The 15997-nt window shown below is 47.7% G+C and overlaps 1 long non-coding RNA gene across 3 annotated transcripts in view; it reads left to right on the top strand.

Annotated features, from left to right (window-relative positions):
• The first annotated feature begins 4812 nt into the window (after nt 1-4812).
• The window catches only part of LOC109496437, a 43902-nt gene continuing 32717 nt past the window's right edge, over nt 4813-15997 (top strand). Inside the window, exons 1-3 of one of the 3 annotated variants that reach the window (XR_006593137.1) lie at nt 4813-5372; nt 7892-7988; nt 14860-15050. This is a non-coding gene — a long non-coding RNA (uncharacterized LOC109496437). Of the gene's footprint in view, nt 5373-7891; nt 7989-13349; nt 14003-14859; nt 15051-15997 lie in introns of those variants that run through there. The other 2 variants (XR_002739869.2, XR_006593138.1) reach the window with 2 other exon arrangements.

Below are 15997 nucleotides of genomic sequence, written 5' to 3'. Positions count from 1 at the left end.
CCATTCAAAAGGCGTTTTTCAGTCTCTCTGATACTTAATTTCTTTCCAACAGAAGAGCCATGGTAGGAACCCCGCTTTGACGGAAGCCCCCGAATTCCTCAAACTCTCTTCTGACATAAAATAGCTTATCTTTCAGGGCGCCTGGGTGGCTCAGTCGGTTAAGTGTCCGACTTCGGCTCAGGTCATGATCTCCCGGTTCGTGGGTTCAAGCCCTGTGTCGGGGTCTGTGCTGACAGCTCGGAACCTGGAGCCTGCTTCACATTCTGTGTTTTCCTCTCTCTCTGCCCCTCCCCCGCTTGCGCTCTGTCTCTCTCTGTCTCTCAAATGTGAATAGTTGTTAAAAAAAAATTAAAAGAGTTAATCTTTCACTTCATTCATAGGGTTAGCCATTACGTGAAGCGTTTATCAAACGCTTCTACAGGGCTTACTCCGGGCACGCGCTTTTCTAACTGCTCTACGAATGCTCATTTCTGTAGCAATTAACCTATGTGACAGACCCGTGAAGTAGCCGTTTCAGCTGCCCGGCCTGTTTTCCAACACCCTTCCATCAGGTGTGTCGCAGAACACAGACATTGCTGTACTTTGGCAAAGTACAACATGTCACATAGAACTTGTCCCAGCGGGCCAGGCCAGCAGCCTCTCTTCACAGTTGTCAGTAGTATTCTTGGTGGGAGAAGTAGAGACCATAAATACCCTCAGGTCCGTTCAGATCGGCCTTCGGCATCAAATCCTTACAGTCAGCTCGGGTCGAGCTGCCAAACATTATTTAAAACCCACGCACGCCTGCCAGTTTCCGAGGCTTCGGGGATTTCGGAAGAGTGAAGGAATAGCATTCCTGTCGTGGACGCGGGGAAACAGCACAGAGAAATTAACCACCTTCACCAAGTCCGCTCTCAGTGGCGGATGTGGGTGCGAAACCCGAATATTCTGACTGCCCAGCTCCCCACTCTGGGCCGCTTCACCCTGCGGAAGTCGGCCTCTACAACCGTATTCGCAATATGGGTAAAGCACGATATATCCGGAGCACAGCAAAGAATCTGGAGCCGCCGACGGCCCTCAGCAAGATTCCAGCTTATTCCATGCTGGAGCACGGGGTTAGCTTCCAGTCCCGGCTCTGCTTGAGAATGTGTGACCCTGGATGGTGCACTTGTGCTCTTTGAATTTTAGAACTGAGGCTGTGGCAGCTGGAAGAAAAGGGGACACGCTTGAGATATTGAGGGTAGAAAGTTCTGCGGCTCAGCGACTTGGGGGCAGGTGAGGAAAAGTCTGGGATGGCTCGGGTTTCTGCCTTGGATGGCGGTTCTAGTCACTGAGGTAAAGAAAACAATGAGGCAGTTTGGGATGAAGAACTAATTCCATTTGGGACAGAGTGTGAAGAGCTCACAGGGCATCCAGTGACATCCTGCCAGTCAGTGGAGAGGGTCTACATCAAAAATACAGACTGAGACGCCTGGGTGGCTCAGTCAGTTAAGCAACTGACTTCGGGCTCAGGTCATGTTCTCACGGTTCGTGGGTTCGAGCCCCACGTCGGGCTCCATGCCGACAGCTCAGAACCTGGGGATTCTGTGTCTCCCTCTCTCTCTGCCCCCCCCCCCCCGCACTCGGACTCTGCTTTTCAAAAATAAATAAACATTAAAAAAACTTTTTTAAAAACTTGGGAAATTTGAATATGAACTGCTAGAGGATATTAGAGAATTGTTTATTTTGTTAGGTGTAATAGTTCTGTGCTTATGTTTGGTTTTGTTTTGTTTGTTTGTTTAAAGTTCTGACCTGTTAAAGACACTGTACTCTTTACAGCTGAATTCGTGGGATGCCTGGGATTCCTTCTGAAGGGTTCCAGCGGCAGAGCGCAGGAGAGGGGACCCATGAAACAAGATGAACACAACATTGAGAACCATTGAAGCTGGGAGATGGGTACACGGAGGTTGAGTATGCTCTTTTCTCTAGCGTGGTCTGTGTTTGAACATGCCATAGCAAGTTTTTGGAAAATCAAATGCACTTTGAAAGAAAGAGATGAAGAGCATTGTCACAGAAAGGTCTGGTAAGAGTAGACTTTGGCCTCACCATCTAGAGACCGTTGTAATCTAAAAGACCTTAGAGCAGTTTCAGTGGATGGGTGAGGCAGAAAACCACATTTTACATCAAAAGTGAATATACTGGGATGGGGGCAGGGAAGGATTGGGGCATGTCCAAGGGACATGGGAGCCGATCTGAAGGAGCTCCCCGTGGGCAAACTGGAACAATTTGAGCACAGATATATAACATAGTATCGGATTGTAAGCCACGGAGAAAAGAAGGACACACGAGTCCATACTGATAAGTGAGCGAATAATAAATGAGAAGGGACAAGCCTTCCTTGCAGAAGAATTTCAAAGATCTGTAGATACTGCCCCTTCCAAGAGGTGGCCCATACTCTCCCTTCCCCACTGAGTGGGGGCTAAACCCGTGACAGAGGATAGAAAGGGAAAAAGTACAACTTTCAGTTCACTGTCTCCTAGCGCTCAAAAGTTAACATCACCAGTAATAAGTTCTGTGGTACCTTGTGCTACCTGATGGGATCTGATGTGACGAGAAGGGGCACTCCACCTCTACAGTAGTCTCAAAACCCGTAACCCCAGTCTCATCATGAGAAACACATCACATAAACCCAAACTGAGAGACAGTCTACAAAATGCCTGACTAGCGCTTTTCAAAACCCTCAGAGTTAGGAAAAACAAGCAAGGACAGAGACTGTCACAGGGGAGACTCAGGAGACATGACAACAACTAATTGCCATGTGGGATCCGGGATTGGACCCTGGAGGAGAAAAAGGATATTGATGGAAAAACTGGTGAAATCCAAATAAAGTCTGTAGTTTTATTTGTGTGTGTGTGTGTCAGTGTATTTATTTATTTTGAGAGAGAGAGAGAGAGAGAGAGCAAGCAGGGGAGGGGCAGAGAGAGAGAGGGAGACACAGAAACTGAAGCAGCCTCCAGGCTCTTAGCTGTCAGCACGGAGCCCGACGTGGGACTCGAACTCACGGACCACGAGATCATGAGCTGAGCCGAAACTGAGTCAGATGATCAACCGACTGAGCCACCCAGGTGCCCCGAAGTCTATAGTTTTATTTATTTAACAGGAATGTGTCAATATTAATTTCTTAGTCTTGACAAATGTCAACTTCTGCCACGGTTGTGTAAAATGTTAATATGGGAAACTGGGTGAAGAAGTACAGGATCTCTGTGATCTTTACAACCTTTCTATAATCTCAAATAATTCCAAAAAAAACTTTAAAATAAAAATAGAAACGTAATATTGATTTTTGGTGATCGTATTTATACCAGTTACCCTTGCATCACCTTCCAAAGGGGGAAGATATATTTTTATTTTTCTAAAGGAGGCATTTACAAAGCCAAAGTGCCATGAAATCTGACCTCTTGAACACGAGTATGACAGGACTGAAGGGAAAGCCAAGTGAGGATCCGACCTTTGTCAGGTGCCCAGCATACGTAGTGCTGGGCCAATTACACAAATTACCTGCCTTGTTTCTTCTAACAACCTAATGAAGCGTGATCCTCAATTTTCTGATGGGCAAATCGATTCAAAGTAAAAAGAAGTAACATGCCTAATGGCTGGGGGTTGGGTAGAAATGGGGAGTGACCACTTTTGAGGCGATGAAAATGTAGTTCTGGAACTAGATGGAGGTGGTGGTGGCCCAGTGCCGTGAATGTGCTAAATGCCACAGAATCGTTCACTTCAAGATGGCTGCTTTTGTGTTCTGTGAATTTCAACTGCATGGAAGAAAATGTAACAAACAAAGAAGACTGAGAAAGGATAGTGTGGGGATGGGAGGAAAACCCAAAGAGTGAGGTGCAGAAATCATCTGGTGCGTAATATTTCCCAAGTTTTATGTGTTGACCAAAGACCAGTTGTTGCACAAAATGGGCATTCGTGTCTGCCGGAACACGAATATGCCATAGGACACACTTTGAGAACCACTAGTTCGCTGAACGAGGCCTCATTTTAACAAAGAGAGCAACGCAGGAGTCTTATTTGGCTACAGGTGCCCATGTGGCTTCAGGAAACCGAAAGAGAATCAGAGACCAGTTTGAGCAGCAGCTTGATTTGGACTCGGTCTGTTCCTTGAATGGGTAGATTTGGCAATATGGAGATGGCGGGGACACCCCTCAGGTAGAGTGACCAGCGAGGGACAGGAAATGCAGCTGGGTGTGGGAAACAGAATGTAGGGCCATCTGCCAAGCTCCCAAGATTCCCAGACCCGGCTGCAAGTTAGACTCCCTTGGGCCCTGCTCCTGCCAAGTACATCAGAACTGCTGGCCGTGGAGGCCCAGGCACGGGTATCTTTTTTTGAAAGCTCTGCAGATGATCCTGATGTACAGCCAGGGTTGAGCCCACTGGGCTAGACCCGCTTTCTCAAACATGGCACCGGGACCTACTGATGTTCAGTTTGAGGTTTGGTGTTATTCCCTACCTCTCAGACTTCAACAAGAATCACCTGGGGAGCCCCCTAGAACACGGGGTTCCTGGGCCCTACCGCCGGATTCCGATTCAGCAGTCTGGGGTGAGGCCCAGGAACTTGCATTTCTATCAAGCCCCCAGGTGATGTTGATGCCACTGGGCCACGGACTCCACCTTGAGTGGCACGGAGGGGAGCCATGTGGTACGACAGTAGCGGATCAGTGAAGGGAAGTTTCCAGTGATTTGCTTAAGTACCTATAAGACAGCGGATGCAGGTGTTTGAACGGGAGACACCCGGGTTGGTGTCAGGGCAGCCGGCCGGATTGGCGAACACCCCACGGCTCTCCCTGCTCCCTAGCAAGTGTGGGGAGAAGGTCGCCGGGACCTGGGCCCGAGTGAGGCTTCGTGGAGGGGAGTGGTGGCCCAGAAGCGGGGGGAAAGGGCCAGTTTCCGGAGGCTCTTCCCGCCCGGCTGGGGACGCCGCAGGCAACCTTTGCGAGGTCTTTGCAAAGGCCCAGCTGGGTCGGAGCATCTCTCAGGAACACCACCTGCTCGCAGGCAGTGACAGCAATGAGGACCAACGGGGCTTGGCCGGGGCGGCGGGGGGTCTGCAGGGAGAGGACGGATGGGGCAGAGCCGGCAACCTGCCCGCAGCCCCCTGTCGCTCCCCCTGCCAATCCATCACGGATCCGGGGGGCGCCACCGCCCCCCACCCCCAGTCCCGCGGCCGCTGAGTCGGAAGGACCGCCCTCTCTCATCTGGATTCACTCGGCGGCTTCCTACCCGCCTCCGCCCCCTGCGAGCTCTTCTCAGCAAGGCCCCGACGCAGATGCGTCCAAGATGCTTTTCTCTGCTTCATGTCATTCCGGGCGACAGCTCTGCCCCTCCTCCAGCGGCCCTCACTGCACCGCCAGGTCTGGTCCCCTATTCACCTTCTGACCCCGGTTCAGTCTCCTTGCCCCTCTCTCTTTTTGCTCTGGCCCCACCGAGCTCCTCTTTCTAGAAGCTTGCTACTCAAAGTGTGCCTCCTTGGGTCAGCGGCATCAGCACCTACTGGGAACCCACTGGAAAAGCCGTCTGGAGTCCTCCCCCCCCCCCCACTGAATCAGAATCTGCGATGCAACAAGGCCCCCTGGGGTATCCCTCCTGCCCCCAGGATTGTGTGTTCATTTCCTTGTCCGGACAGCTTGCCCTCTATGTACCCACATAAATCACTCCCTCCCTCCTTGATCCACATGTCGCCTTCTCTATCTTGAAAACCTCAGCCCCTCCATCAGGGAGGCGCTCCTCCTCTCTCTCTCTCTCTCTCTCTCTCTCTCTCTCTCTCGCCTTTATCTCCTCCAGAGCACCTCTAACCACCTGCTGGCCTCTGGGGAGAGGAATCGGGTGTGCAACAAAGGTGGCGGGGACTGCTGCTTGTTTGAGTCAGTCTTGTGGCGTTAATGGACTTGTAAATGATGTGAGTGTAAACCTTTCATTCGCTGGTTTGTGGAGACTTAAAACTGGCAGAGCCCGGTTCCCCACGTAAGGAGCTTGGGAGTCACCAGCGTATCCTAAAAACAAGTAAAAAGCTGAACAGACTGAAATTTTCAACGTGTCTTCTAGGCTCCGTAAGAAAGGGGAGGGGTGGGGGGTGGGGAGGCAGGTGAACACGGGTGGTGGCTTTTCCACGGGCAGAAACCCCCCCCAGGCGGAAGGAAGCGTCCGTGAGAACCCGTGTCGGGATGGGAGGACACGGACTGCTGGAGGCCTAGTGTGGACAGCTCCGGGGGCGAGGGCCAGACATTGGTCACGAGATTTACCTCCAGGAGCTTGAGCAGATTTCCCAGAGGACGTGTGGCAGAAAATCAGGTTTCCGGCAGGGAGAGGCGGAAAGGAAGCATTTTTGAGCTCAGCCAAGGCTGTTTTTCTGCAGCAGGGCCTGCCTGCCCGCAGGGGAAGCTAGTTAACCAGAGCTTACCCTGCCGGGGTATTTTCAGAACCTCACTGCAGCCCTCCTAGCCCCGCCCCCCTGTCCTCGCCAGCGCATCCCCCAAAGGCCCGTTTACGGCGGTTCCTTTTACCTGGCACACCATGTCCAGCTATCAGGAACAAAGGACCAGGCGTGGCAAAGGACAGAAAGGACGATTTGCAGAGCTAAAGCAACCACCCAAACCAGACGTAGCAGGAGTGGTGGAATTGTCAGACCAGGAATTCAAGACAGCTGTGGTTCGTATGCACAGGCTCTGATGGAGAGACAGCACGCAGGAACAGATGGGCAACGTCAGCAGGGGAAAATCCTGAAAAAGAACCACGAGGAAATGCTAGCGATCAAAAACACCGGAACACAGATGAAGCGTGGCTTTAGTGGGTTTATTAGTAGACTGGACACAGCTGAGGAAGACCATCTCTGAGCTGGAGGATGTATCAACAGGCGCACTTGAGGGGCGCCTGGCTGGCTCAATCAGGTGAGCCTCTGACCTACTGCTCAGGTCATGATCTCACAGTTCGGGAGTTCAAGCCCCACGTCGGGCTCTGTGCTGACAGTGCAGGGCCTGCTTCATATTCTCTCTCTCTCTCTCTCTCTCTCTCTCTGTCACTTGTGCCCCCTCTCTCTCTCTTTCAAAATAATAAACTTTAAAAAAATAGACTCCTTGAACACCAAAAAGCAGAGAACAAAGACTGGGGGGAAAAAAGAAAAGAACAACCCAGAACGTAATATCCAAGAACTGGGGAACAACTAACTTCAAAACGTGTTAGATACACATGGGAATACCAGAAGGAGAAGAAAGAAAGGAACAGGAGAGAGATTGGCAACAATAATGGTAGAGAATTTCCATCATTTTTGTGTCAGACGCCAAATTAATCAATGTCAGACCCCAAACCTCAGACCCAGAAAGCTCACAGAACACCAAGCAGGATAAATGCCAAAAACAAAACAAAACCACACCTTGGCAGATCATTTTCAAATGACAGAAAATCAAAGATAGAAAATTCCAGAAAGAAGTCAGAGGAAGAAAACACCTTACCTATAGAGGAACAAAGATAAGAATTATATCCAGCTTCTCAGCAGGCAAGCAAGGAGAGTAGAATGAAATATTTAAAGCGTTGAGAGGAAAATCCCACCAACTTAGAATTCTGTAGTTGGTGAAGTTATCTTTCAAGCATGAAGGAGAAATAGAGACTTTCTCAAATAAAAGTTGAGGGAATTTGGGGCGCCTGAGTGGCTCAGTCGGTTAAGCATCTGACTTCAGCTCTGGTCATGACCTCACAGTTCGTGGGTTTGAGCCCCGCGTTGGGCTCTGTGCAGACAGCTTGGAGCCTGGAGCCTGCTTCGGATTCTGTCTCCCTCTCTCTCTGCCCCTCCCCCGTTCACTCTCTGTTTTTCTCTCTCTCATAAATAAACATTAAAAAATAATTTTTCTAAAAATTGAGGAAATTTGTTGCCTTGCAGGAAATGCTAACGAGTTCGGGCAGAAGGAAAATGATACAAGTCAGAAACTTGGACTCACACAGGGAAAGGAAGAGCATCAAAGGAGAAATCAGTCGAGGTAAAATAAAAACATTTTTTGTATTTTTGTTCACTTCAAAGTTTGGTTATTTATTTGTTTATTTATTTATAATCTCTACTCCCAACATGAAGCTCCAACTCATGACCTAAGATCAAAAGCCATGTCCTCTACCCGCTGAGCCAGCCAGGTGCCCCAAACTATTTAATTCTTTTAACTAAGGTTTGGTTATTTTAATGCAATGTCATTATTTAAGATAGTATGGATATGTTAAGTGGTTTATTTCCTTCTTGAACAAAACACTGACAGCTTCTATCTTACGTATTAGTGTCAAATTCAAACGTGACTGGCAATTTGTTGTTGTTTTTAAACGTTTTCTTTACATATCTTGATAAGATTGTTTATTCTGGAACTTTTAAAAAAATTTTTTAACATTTTTCATTTTTGAGAAAGAGAGACAGAGCATGAGTGGGGGAGGAGCAGAGAGAGAGGGAGACACGGAATCCGAAGCAGGTTCCAGGCTCTGGGCTGTCAGCACAGAGCCCGACAGGGGGGGTGGAAGGGCTCGAACTCATGAATGGCGAGATCATGACCTGAGCTTAAGTCAAATGCTTAACGGACTGAGCCACCCGGGCGCCCCTGGAACATTTTTTTTTAAAACACTCAAGTAGCTCAGAAACATTTCCTATTCGCTCATTCCTCTGGGCACAGCCTCCCACCTGTCCTGAAAATCTCTGTTCTCCCAGCTGGTGGTGGGGCTGCTTGATGGAGGTGATCATGGGAAAATGAGGAGCGAGCAAGCTTTGCAAGCTACTTGGAATTCTCTTCACTAGTATGCTGCGATCTGTCCCGGCCTCCGCAAGGTCGGATGTGCAGGACGAGTACTTGGCCAAAAAGCAGGATGCCAGCTGGTGTAAAAATAGATTTTAAATACAATAGAATCTCTATAGGAAAGAGAAGTAGGTTATGCTTCACATTCCCACTCTTGCTTTAAAATATTTGTATATATTAGTCGAAGAGCGACTTCAAAGTTGGTCTGCCCCGAGGCAAAATTCAGAATGTCTGAGTACATTCACTTTTGCCAAGTTAGAAGTCAGGTTCTTTGGGAAACACTGTGGATACATTACATCCCACCAAACCACCCAAACGGGAATGGATAAGTGATACCGTGTGCTAAGTCACACGTGAGACATTTAGGCCAAAGAGGATGAGGCCTAATCATGGGCTGAGAAACAATTCGCAAATGGGATCCTTTGAAAACTTGGCCCAACTATAAAGCAGAAAATAAAACCCGTCATTTAACAGTATGTCCTTTTATTTCGTTTAACTCCAGTGTAGTTAACATACAGTGTCATGTTAGTTTCAGGTGTATAATATATGATTCAACAGTATAGCTTTTTAACCTATCCAGCTACGTCTTTTGGAATCTAAATTCCAACAAAGGTCTTACTTTTTGGTTTTACTTGTACTTTTTTTTAAGTTAAAATTTTTATTGAGATACAATTGACATATAACATTGCATTCGTTTTAGGCATACAGCATAATTATATATATATGTGTGTGTGTATATGGCAAAATGATCACCATAGTAAGTTTAGTCTCACATTCATCACCACACATATTAACAAATTTTTTTTCTAGTGATGAGAACTTTCCAGGTTTATTCTCAGGGGTGCCTGGCTGGCTCAGCAGAGCGTGCGACTCTTGATCTTGGGGTCATGACTTCAAGCCCCATGTTGGGTGTAGAGATTACTTAAAGTTTGTACCTTTTGACCCATTTCACCCTTCACCCATCCCCCCACCCCCTGCTTCTTGGCAGTCGCCAATCTGTTTTCTGTATCTATGAGTTTATAGGGGTTTGGGGATGTTCTTTTTAATTCCACATATAAGTGAGATCATGTGGTATTTGTCTTTCTCTGTCTGACTTATTTCATTCAGCATAATGCCCTCAGGGTTTATCCATGTGGTTGCATATGGCAGGATTTCCTTCTTTTCGGCTGAATAATATTCCACTGTGTGTTCATCTGTCAGTAGACACATAGGTTGTTTCTATGTTCTGGCTACCATAAATCATGCTGCAGTGAACATTATTAGTGTGCAGATATCTCTTCAAGAGAGTAATTTCATTTCCTTTGGCTATATCCCCAAAAGCGGGATTGCTGGATTATATGATAAATCTGTTTTTAATTTTTTGAGAAACCGCCACACGGTTTTCCAGAGTGCCTGCACCAGTTTACATTCCCAGCAACAGTCCACAAGGGTTCTTTTCTCTCCACATCCTCACCAACAAGTGTTATTTACTTTTTTGATAAAAGCCATTCTAAAAGATGTGAGATGCTCTCTCACTGTGGTTTTGACTTGCATTTCCCCAATGATGAGTGACGTTGAGCGCTTTTTCATGTGCCTGTCGGCCACTTGTTTGTCTTCTTTGGAAAAATGTCTCTTCAGATCTTCTCATTTTTAATCAGATTAGGTTTTCTTCTGTTGGGCTGCAGGAGTCCCTTATGTATTTTGGCTATTAACCCTTTATCAGATATATGATTTGGAAATATTTTCTCTCATCCTGTAGGTTGTCTTTTCATTTTATTGGTGGTTTCCTTTGCTGTAAGCAACTTTTTTTGTTTTATGTAGTCACATTTGTTGATTTTACTTTTGTTGCCTTTGCTTTTGGTGTCAAATCTAAAAAATCCTCACCAAGACTGATATCAAGAGGCTTTTACCTCTTATGTTTTCTTTTAGGAGTTTTGTGGTTTCAGGTCTTACATCCAAGTCTTTAATATGTTTAAAAAAAATCTTTTTTTAATATTTATTTATTTTTGAGAGAGACAGGCAGACAGAGCACAAGCGAGGGAGGGGCAGAGAGAAAGAGGGAGACACAGAATCTGAAGCAGCTCCAGGCTCTGAGCTGTCAGCACAGAGCCTGACATGGACTCAAACTCACGGACCAGGAGATCATGCCCTGAGCTGAAGTCGGACGCTTAACCCAGTTAGCCATCCAGGCGCACCCAGTTTTGTTTTTTGTTTTTGTTTTTAATTTTTTTTTAATGTTTATTCAGTTTTGAGAGACAGAGGCAGAGCACAAGTGGGGGAGGGACAGAGAGAGGGGGAGACACAGAATCTGAAGCAGGCTCCAGGCTCCGAGCTGTCAGCACTGAGCCCGATGCGGGGCTCGAACCCACAAACCATGAGATCATGACCTGAGCTGAAGTCGGCCGCTTAACAAACTGAGCTACCCAGGCGCCCCAGTTTTTTTTTTTTTTTTAATGTTTATTTATTTCTGAAAGAGACAGGCAGACAGAGCACAAGCAAGGGAGGGACAGAGAGAGAGGGAGACACAGAATCCTAAGCAGGCTCCAGGCTCTGAGCTGTCAGCACAGAGCCCGATGTGGGGCCAGAACCCATGAACCATGAGATCATGACCTGAGCCGAAGTTGGATGCTCAACCAACTGAGCCACCCAGGTGCCCCTAATACATTTTTCAATTGATTTTTGTGTATGGTGTAAGATTATTTTACTTTATTTTTTACATTTATTTCTTACTGTTCTTATCCTTAATTCACCTAACAGATCACAGTTTGCTCAAAATAATAATGGCAACAATGTACTCAATTACCTATACTTGTGTATATCTTATGAGTGTATATGCCTATGTATGCTTATGTATAAGTGAAATGAATGACAGCAATATTAGAAGAGGTAAAAGAGAAATTGGGATTATTTTGTTATTTTAAGGTACTCATACTACATTGTGTGGTATATATTTGAAAGTAGACTTGGATTTGTTGTAAATGTATAATTGCAGACTCTAGGAAAACCACTAAAAAAGTAAAAAAAAGAAAAAGCATAACTGATATGCTAAGAAAGGAGAGGAAATGGAGTCCTATAAAATGCTTAGTTAAAACTACAAAGGGTAGAAAAAGAGTAGGAGGTTAAAATGGGAACAAGGAAAAAGCGAAGCACAAATTACTAATCTCAGAAATGATATTCACTACAGATCCCATGGAAACTGAAAAGATAATAAAGGAATACCCTGAACAACTCTGTGCCCGCAAATCTGATAATCTAGACCCAGTGGATCAATTCTTTAAAAGATACCATCTTCCAAAACTCACACAAGAAGAAACAGAGTATCTGAACAAGGCTATATCTGTTAAAGAAGTTGGATCAGTAATTATAATCTTCCAAAACAGAAAGCACCAGGCCCAGATAGGTTCACTGGTGTATTCTACCAAACATTTAAGAAAGAAATTATACCAAGTCTTTGCAGTCTCTTTCAAAGGATAGAAGCAGTGGGAATGTTTCCTCACTCATTCTACGAGACCAGCATTACCCTAATACCAAGACTAGACAAAGGCGCTACAAGGAAAGAAAGCCACAGAGGCACCTGGGTGTCTCAGTCAGTTGAAGGTCCGACTTGGGCTCAGGTCATGATCTCACGGTTTGTGAGTTTGAGCCCTGCGTTGGGCTCTATGCTGATGGCTCAGACCCGGAGCCTGTTTCGGATCCTGTGTCTCCCTCTCTGCCCCTCCCCTGCTCACACTCTGTCTCTCTCTCTCACTCAAAAATAAATGTTAAAAATTTTTTTTAGAAAAGAATACCACAGGCCAATATGTTCATGAGCACAGATGCAAAAATCCTCAAGTAGGAAGATCCACAGAGATGGCAAGTAAGCATGTGAAGAGATGCTCCACCTCATATGTCCCCCGGGAAATGCAAATTAAAACAGTAATGAGATACCACTACACATCTTTGAGAGAATGGCCAAAAGCCAGAACACCAACACCACCAAATGTTGGCAAGGACTTGGAACAACACGAACTTCCCCACACGGCCGGTGGGAACGCAAAACGCTCCAGCCACCTTGAAGCACAGTTTGGCAGCTTCTTACTAAATTAAACATACTCTTACCGTCTGATCCGATCATCATGTTTCTCAGTATGTACCCAAGGGAGTTGAAAACTTACGTCCACACAAAAGCCTGTACATGGATGTTTATAGCAGCTGTGTTCATAATTGTCAAAACTCGGAAGCACCCAAGATGGCCTCCAGTAGGTGAATGGATACATAAACCGGGGTCCGTCCAGGCAGGGGAATATTATTCGGTGCTGAAAAAATATTGTTGAAGCCATGAAAAGACATGGAGGAACCTTAAATGTATATTACTAAGTGAAAGAAAACAATGTGAAAAGGTCCATACTGTGTGATTCCAACTATATGGCACTCTGGGGGCACCTGGGTGGTTCATTCGCTTGGGTGTCTGACACTTGATTTTGGCTCAGGTCATGATCCCAGGGTTCTGGGATTGAGCCCCATGTCGGGCTCTGTGCTCAGTGTGGAGCCTGCTTGAGACTGACTCTCTCTCTCCCTCCCTCTCTCTCTCTCTCTCTCTCTCTCTCTCTGCGCCCCTCTCCCCTTGCGTGCTCTGTCTCTTGGAAAATAAGCAAACCTAAACAAACAAAAAGGTACCACTGTAGTGAGTGGCACTGACGAGGAAGAGGGGCAGAACACGGGAAGTCTCTGTAACTTTCGATGTTACTGTAAACCGAAAACTGCTCTAAAAAAAAGAAATCCTGGAAACCAGAAAAAAACTGCCCAAGAACTAACCCCAAAGTGAGGAGCTCTGGTTGTCGCAGGAGCCGGAGAAGGGACAGTCGGGCCACTATGGCACTGCTCTGGCCATGAGGAGCTCAGGCGTGGAGTGCCATGGCAACGAGGAAGACGAAACGTCCCGGAGCCTCCAAAGAATGTCACTCGTCATGCTTGCAAAGCTGTGACTAAAGGACGCGGCCCGATGAGGAACATCTTTATCCGACCGGGAGAAGAAGAAATCGGAGGAAGGAATGCAGGCACGTGGCTGCAGGCCCGCCTCAGGCACCCCCAAGCCACGTGACCAGCCCTAGCCAATGAGACGCCCGCGGAAGCCGGTAAGAGCCTGCGCAGGAGCTTCCGCTCCCCTCCCCAGGCCCATCAGGCTGTGCGGTGAGGATGTGACCGTCAGCGTCCAGCCGTCTACCTGGCCGTGTCGTGCCCCTAGGGACGTGGCGTGTGAGCGAGAAGTAAACCTTTGGTGTTTAAAGCCACTCACGTTTTAGAGTCATTCCCACAGCCCAGTCTGACTTCACCTGACCGCGGGGGGGGGGGGGGGGGGGGGGGAGTGCAGCGAGGGACCTCCTGGGGGGGGGAGGGGGGTTTCGGAAGAGTCCGTAGCGATGCGGCTTAGTAAACGGCCACAGGAGTGCCGTCTCGTCCCTGCAGCAACGAGGACTCTAATTTGTAGGATGCACGCTCTTGCCCAAGGGCCCCACGCAGCCCACAGATCGGCGTTGTTTTGGCCAAGATAAAGGTTAAAAGATTTCCACGTGGGAGACGGGCGGTGCGGGATTTATCCCCCTCTTAGCTAGAGTGCCCACTGCGGCCTGTTCTGGCAGCGTCGCTGGACTCGTGCGTTTGCCTGGGAGCCCCCGAAGGCATTTGGGTTTGCAGCTTCCCCCCGCCACCGTTGGTCGGTGCGTCAAACCCATCGAGAGAGCGCTACTCTTCTCATTGAATAGACGAGAAAACAGACGCCCTCAGAGGTCAAGAGGCGGCCGCGCAGTGACACAGCAGGTCAATGGCAGAGCTGGGGCCTGAACCCCGGGGCTCACGAGGCTTCTCTGCCGGGCAGGACGCCCGACCCCGGAGACAGCTGCCTTCTGCGACTGCAATCATCCTAGGAGGTTAATCTATTGATTGCAGACTCTATTGTCTAATCAGCCCACACACTGCCTGAGTTTATCACCAAGCAAATTCCCATTTGTTTTTAACAGGAAAATCACACCATCCTGCAATGCCTTGAACCAAACTCTGCAGTCTCAACAAACAGCTTGCCTTTTAAATCCATAAGCTAAACACAAATCTCTTTGCATTCTTGCAGCCAAGCCGTTGCGGCTCTTTTTCTGAGTCTGAACTTCTTCGTGATAAAGACAGCCGAGCGGGGAAATGAAAGAAACAACTACGATGAAATGGCTCCAGGGTAAACTATTAAGCGCCAAAGGCAACGGGCAAGAGACTGCGTGTGGAATGATCCCATTTGCATAAATGGAAAACTAAGAAATTTATTTACAGGTATTATGTGTATTTATATTTATACATGCAAAAATGTCTCTAAGGATATGCGTGAAACATTACAGTCCTATCTGGAGAGCAGACTGGGGGGTCAGGAGTGGGAGGGGGGCAGCCACTGCCGGTGCCCCCAGACCTCAGGCCCCGTCAACACAACCACTGCCCTCATGACTTGGCTTGAAGCGTCGTTGGGGCCACAGAGACTTCCCGGGCCATGCTCTGGGCGGGTGGAAATGCTCGAGAATTAACACCCCCTGAGAGCCACCCTCAATCAATGACTGGTGGGAATTAATGGAGAAATACACCAAGTCCTGTACCCCCTGAGTGGGACGATTCTGAGATCATCCGTGTGTGCTCTGCACGGATCACCAGAGTTCCCTGCGTCCCTGGGCTCTAGGTGCTCACAGTGCGGCCCTGTTCTTTTCTGGCTCTCTTCCTCTCAGGTCTCATCTTCCCCCCTCCCTGACCCTTCCCAGTAAATTCCACACCCTGTCTCAAGGCTGGTTTCTGAAGGAACAACGCTATCTAATACCAACGTCTTCAATGAAATGGTGGAAATGTTCAATGTCCGCACTTTCCAGGACGGTAGCTACTAGCCACGTGTGACGCTTAAACGGAAATTACTTTAGAATGCAGTTCTTTAGTCACCCTGGCCACACTTCGTATGCTCCGCAGCCACATGGATGGCACAGAACAGATCATTGCCGTCATCCCACAAAGTCGTATCGGACAGTACTGGTTTGCGGTCGGCATGGGTGGAAATGAGTGTAGATTTGTACCAGGTGCAGCGAGAAGCAAGCTGAGGTTTTGAAAGGGGGAAAGGATATGATCTCACCTCTCCGAGTCCCTCTGCCGTCTGTGTGTTGGGTCTGTGTGCGAAGCCTGGTTCTGACTCAAGTACTCTCTGACATCTGTTACCAAATTTCTTTTTAAGTTTTTTAAAAAAGTTT

Source organism: Felis catus, chromosome X (assembly GCF_018350175.1).
Source record: "Felis catus isolate Fca126 chromosome X, F.catus_Fca126_mat1.0, whole genome shotgun sequence".
Taxonomy (NCBI): domain Eukaryota; kingdom Metazoa; phylum Chordata; class Mammalia; order Carnivora; family Felidae; genus Felis; species Felis catus.
Note: the sequence above shows the minus strand (reverse complement) of the source record. Positions and strands in the feature narration are given on the sequence as shown.